At 36.5% G+C, this 6,187-nt stretch overlaps 1 long non-coding RNA gene across 2 annotated transcripts in view; it reads right to left on the minus strand.

Annotated features, from left to right (window-relative positions):
• Positions 1 to 5,895, minus strand: part of LOC107974706 (uncharacterized) — a 210,225-nt gene extending 204,330 nt beyond the window's left edge. For both annotated transcript variants that reach the window (XR_010157277.1, XR_010157276.1), the window contains exons 1-2: positions 5,602 to 5,895; positions 3,889 to 4,030 (exon numbers count right to left, since the gene is read on the minus strand). This is a non-coding gene — a long non-coding RNA (uncharacterized LOC107974706). The remainder of the gene's footprint in view (positions 1 to 3,888; positions 4,031 to 5,601) is intronic.
• Positions 5,896 to 6,187: the final 292 nt, after the last annotated feature.

The following is a 6,187-nucleotide window of genomic DNA, read 5'->3' on the forward strand; positions in this document are numbered from 1 at the left end:
CTCAAACTCCCAGTCCAAGTAATCCTCCCATTCTGGCCTCCCAAAGTACTGGGATTGTAGATATTAGTAACCATGCCTGGTGTCTTTTGTTTTCTTATAGTTGAGCTCCAAGAGCTCTTTCTATGTTTTGAATATAAATCTTTTATTGAATATATATTTTCTGTTTTCCAAATATTCTCTTTCAAATTTTTTTTGTGTGTGTCTTTTTATTCTTTTAGCAGTGCCTTTCTAAAAACATAATTTTTAGTTTTAATTAAATCTAACATTAAATTATTTTTCATGTATCATGCTTTTAGTGTGTGTCAAAAATTTAATGTCAAACCATAGGTCACCTATATTTTTTCCTATGTCTTCTTCAAGAAGTTTAATATTTTGTATTTTACATTTAAGTGTATGATCCATTTTGAGTTAATTTTTGTGAAAGATATAAGGTTTGTATCTAGGTTAAATTTTGCATGTTGGTTTCAATTGTTCCCACACATTTGCTGAAAGGACTATTATTTCTCTATTTAGTGGCCTCTACTCTTTTGTACAGGATTGGTTTACTATGTTTGTGTGACTATATTTCTATTATCTTCCATTTATCTAAGGTCTGGTCTTTTACCAGTATCACACTATGTTGATTACTCTGAAATTATAGTAAGTTTTGGAATTGGATAGAATTTCTCCAACTTTTTCTTCTTCTACAATATTATATTGGATATTCTATGTTCTTGGCCTTTCTATATAAATTTTAGAATGAATTTCTCCATATTGAAAAGATAGCTTTTTGAGATTTAGTTGAAATCTATAGATTTGAGATTTATGTTGAATCTATAGAGCAAATTGGGAAGAAGAAACATCTTTACAACACTGAGTTTTCTAATCCATGAACATGGAATATCACTCCATTCAATTAGAGCTCTTTGATTTTCCACAGTTTCGTATTAATAGCTTTTAGCATATAAATTATGTACATATTTTGTTAGATTTATGCCCAAATATTCCATTTTTGGGTGTTATTGCAAATGGCATTGTTATGTTTATTGCTGGTATGTAGAAAAACAATTAACCTTTGTATGTTAACCTAGTATCCTGCATCCTTATTAATTCCAGTATATTTTGTTGTCATTGTTGATTAATTGGGATTTTATCACACTCTTTGTGAACAAAGACTATTATATTTCTTTCTTTTTCTTGTTTTATTGCATTAGCTACCACTTCCATGATAGTATTGAATAGGTGTGGTAAAGGGGACATCCTCATCTTATCTTGATCTTAGATGGAAAATGTCCAGTTTCTTACCATTAACTAGTATCTGTAGCTCTCATGTTATTTATAACTGATACTTTAAAAATATTTGAGAACACCTAAGGTTGTTGCTATTTTTCACTTCTGATATATTCCCCCTTTTGTTGCTACCAATAAGCTGCTTATTATCTTCCAAAGAGCTGAGTTCATTTTAAAGATAGGCCAGGATAGGAAAGAATGCAAGGATTGTCTGTTCTGATGAACAGTAAAAGATAAATGAAATCTTAATCAGAAGCAATAAGTTGAAGCTCATAAGCCACTCCTTGGAGCCATATTAAAAAACAAGAGAAGATCTAAACCCCGTTTCTACTAAAAATACAAAAATTAGCTGGGCATGGTGGCACATGCCTGTAGTCCCAGGTACTTGGGAGGCTGAGGCAGGAGAATCACTTGAACCCAGGAGGTGGAGGTTGCAGTGAGCGGAGATCATGCCACTGCACTCACTCCAGCCTGTCAACAGAGCAAGACTCCGTGTCAAATTAAAAAAAAAAAAAAAAGAAGAAGATCTAAGTTTCTAAATTTTGTTCCTGGGTTGGGAAGTGTCTTTCTAGAAATACCTATTTTTATCTGCTCCCCTTGGAGTTTAAATAATTTGATCAGCACGTAGAGAAGGGGAAAGATGAGAAAAGGCGATTTCAAGTTCATAACCTGAAGGATTTGTTTCTTCTATTCCAAATTGGAATTCTGAATGAATTCTATTATAGTAACATATCTATATCTGGTACCTATTTTTCTCTAGAATGCTTGGTCAGATACCATGTTGTACTTCATATATTATGCATTCATTTATTAAACATCCATTGAGTGTGGTCTCTGTGGCATTGAAAACCCACCTAGTACATAATTTATCCCTATGCATGAACATGCTCTGAATTCAAAACAGCTGATTTCCACATGCAGCATTAGATCCCAACTATTTGAACCAGTTGAGTCCCAGTAGCAGAGTTTTCCTTTTGCAGGGACAAGGCAAAATCATTACATAAAAGGTAATTTTTAGTCCTAATGAGAGTAATATCTCCGGGCTCATCTTTCCACTTTTCTTTCAGTCCAGTTTATTCTGGTCTAATATCTCAAATTTTCATTCCGGTTTTTATTATCTTCTGTGAGAGAGACACAAAAATATAATAAATTATAATAAGCATACATCCCCTCTGATTGATTTACATGAGAAAAGGCTCCTTCTGGAAGAGAAGAGGTGTTAGGGAAGATACAAGAGAAGGAAAAAGCAAAGGAAAGAGTTTGGACCAGAAAGAGATTAGATAGATAGGTAATTAGATTAAACATGTGTAGTAAAAGAACAGTCATGGTGAGTGAAACTGAGTAGAGAGAAGAGTGAAGAGAAATTTTGCTGTGCATTAGGCAACATAACCTCTTCATTGTACCACTTTGAGCATATTTAGTAAACATTTGCATTCATTTTTCTTTTTCAATATTGAAATAGTGCTTCCTTCTCTATGACCTCACTCATATTACTTGGTTACACTAGTTTCCTTCTTTCTGCCTAACCCCTTGCATACTAAGACTAATTGGCTGCTTATGAGGCCTGATTCTAGTTTTGCCCCTAGAATCTATGGCTCAATTTTCCCTTGATTCCAGCCCAGCCTGCCTGCTGGAGCAAGCCTATGCTAACAGATACCCCACCCCATATCCCACATTCTGTATTCCCTCTTGCCTAAGACTCTTGGACAGTCAATTGTGTCAGGAAACTCATAACAAGTGATTACATTAAGAAAATCAAATTTTATATGGCAAACTAGTTATAAAGCTTCCAGGAGGATGATAAAACAAAGAAGGAACAAATTAGCAACATCAGGAAGTGACTAGCATTACTAAGATGGCAAAGGCAAAGACACAGGGAGAAGATGTTATACAAACTGATAAACCAGGGCCATGCAGTGAGAAATCAGAGTCAATTTAGGGGAGCTGGGACTATGGAGAAGGAGACACAGCCACTGCTAAAGACTGTCTGAAACCAAAAAGGTAAGGGGAATACTCTGGCTTCTCTCTTCCTTCCACCTTCCAGTTTCCCACTAGTGCTTCCCACTGATGAAGCTTAGGCAGAAGCCAATGGACAAAGAAGCTAAGAAAGGTGATTTTTGAATTTGTGGGGTCAATCAGCTCCCTGTAATTCAGAGCAAAGCAGAGGAAGAACAGAGAAATGAGCTGAAAGCAAACAGAAAAATTACATACAAAGACAATAATTCTCTGAGGACCTAGTTCACAGGTCCTCACCACTGATCTCAATTCTCAGATCTATCATTATTGCAGATACTGCCTGCCCATTGTATATTCATTCATAGTTGCTGCATTGTATCCCAGTTAATGAGGATGTGTCCAGACTTTTGGGTTTAAGGATCTTCAGTGCTATGCTATGACCACCTACAGCTTTAGACACTTTATGAATCGATGCTAAAACTGCAGATGGTTCTCTGGATTTGGGTCCATCATAGAGAGCACCACCACTTCTGCCTCCCCCCACCACAAGAGCAATTTCTGGAGAAATGTATGTGCCTCTTCCTGGTTTCATGCCTTGCACAGAGGCCATATAATTGGGCCATAACCCTCCTTTCTCCAGGTTGCTTGTTGAAGATACCTTACCTCCAAGCAGTACTAAGCAATATCTTTCACAGGTTCACCCTGGGATGATGCCCACCAATAAGATGGGTGGATGCTGGCAGGATCAGAATCAATGACCTGTTGCCCTGTAGAATGTTGGCCATAATTCCAGGACAATATGCCCCTAGAACAACAAGTTAAAAGGGAAATTTAAAACATCACAAGACAAAATGGAAACACAAAATACCAAAACTTATGGGATGCAGCAAAAACAGTTCTAAAAAGAAGTTTATACCAATAAACACCTACATCAAAAAGGAAGATCACACCTGTAATTCCAGTTACTCAGGAGGCTGAGGGGGAGAATCACTTGAGCCCAGGAGTCTAGACTGCATGAGCTATGATCATGCCACTGCACTTCAGCCTGAGTGACAAAGTGAGATTCCATCTCTTAAAAAAAATTAACAAATAAACAACATTTTGTCTTAAGAAAATAGACAAAGAAGAATACGCTAAGCCCAACGTTAGCAGAAGAAAACAAATAATAAAGATCAGAGCAGAAATAAATGAAATAGAGACTAGGAAAACAATACAAAAGATTAACAAAATGAAGAGTTTTCTTCAAAAAGATAAAATTGACAAATCTTTATCTAGAAAAAACAAAAAAAAGGCTCAAATAAATAAAATAAGATATTAGAAAGGAGATATTACAACTCACATCAAATAAAAATATGAGACTGTTATAAGCAATTATATGCCAAAAAATTGGATAACCTAGAAGAAATGAATAAATTCCTAGACACATACAACCTACCAAGACTGAATCACAAAAAAAAAAAAAAAAAAAAAAAAACAGAAAATCTGAACAGACCAAAAAATGTAAAAGAAAAACTGTAAAAGAGGCATTAAAAATAAAGATGTTTTGGAATAATGAGTAAAGAGATTGAATCAGTAATAAAAAGTCTTCAGCTGGGTGCAGTGGCTCATGCCTGTAATCCCAGAACTCTGGGAGGCCAAGGCAAGCAGATCAACTTGAGGCCAAGAGTTCCAAACCAGCCTGGCCAACATGGTAAAACCCTGTCTCTACTAAAAATACAAAAAAATTAGCCAGGCTTGGTGGCACATGTCTGTAACCTCAGCTACTCAGGAGGCTGAGGCATGAGAATTGCTTGAGCCTGGGAGGCAGAGGTTGCAGTGAGCTGAGATTGCTGCACTACCCTCCAGCCTGGGCGACAGAGCAAGACTCTGACTGGAAAAAAAAAAAAAAAAAGTCTTCCATCAAAGAAAATTCCAGGACCTGATAGTGTGATCGTTAGACTCTACCAAGCATTTAAAGAACTGTTACCTGGGATAATGGCTATGTGACATAGCTGAATTTCTACCCTGCCCTAACTCTGCTTATCTTTAAGAAACAAGACGCCTATGATTAAAATTCTCGTTGTAATCAGACTGGTTAGAACCAGAGCTCTTTGTTTTGAGATTGTTTAGAACCAAGATAGCCAATTAAATGACTTCAAAAAGACCTCAGGCTTTAATAATCTATTTCTACACTAAATGACACTACCTTCAGTGCCATGGCAGTTGACAATTGCTGTGACAATGACCAAAAGAAGCCATAAAAGGAAGAAAAAGGGAGGAAGCACTCCATTTCCAAAAAGTTCACCACCCATTTACAAAAAAGACATGAATATCCTTTCCCTCACTTTTAATGTCCACCCCATGCATTAGAGATACCCCATATTTTAACCCACTCACCATTTTCTAGTCAAGAAGTTGACTCATGAGCCATGCTCCCACTTCTCAATTCCATGACCATTAAATAAGTCTGTACTGCTTGAAACTCACTTTCAGTTTCCTACATTTGGTTTCATGACACTGAACAGGGAAAGACTCCATCTTATAGGGGGCCAGCTTTGTCAGTAACAGAACTGGTTAACCAGTGTGGGGCCCTGGACTAAATGGTCTACCTCCCTATATGGGAAGCCCCTTATCTCCCTGGAGACCCAGCAACTGGCACCCAACAGCATCAGCTGACAAAGAATTCTGACCTATACAGAATATTCCATCTGACAGAATACACATTCTTCTCAAGAACATACAAAACATTCTCCAGGATAGATTGATGTTAGGTAACAAGACAAATGTTAGCAAATTTGAAAAGATCAAATTATATCAATAATCTTTTCCAGTCACAATCAATAACAACAGAAATTTTGGTAAATTTGCAAATACACAGAAGTTAAACAGTATGTCCCAGAACAACCAATTAAAAGGGAAATTTAAAATATCGTGAGACAAACAAAATGGAAACACAGCATATCATAACTTATGGGATGCAGCA

This window comes from Pan troglodytes, chromosome 4, assembly GCF_028858775.2.
Source record: "Pan troglodytes isolate AG18354 chromosome 4, NHGRI_mPanTro3-v2.0_pri, whole genome shotgun sequence".
Lineage (NCBI taxonomy): Eukaryota > Metazoa > Chordata > Mammalia > Primates > Hominidae > Pan > Pan troglodytes.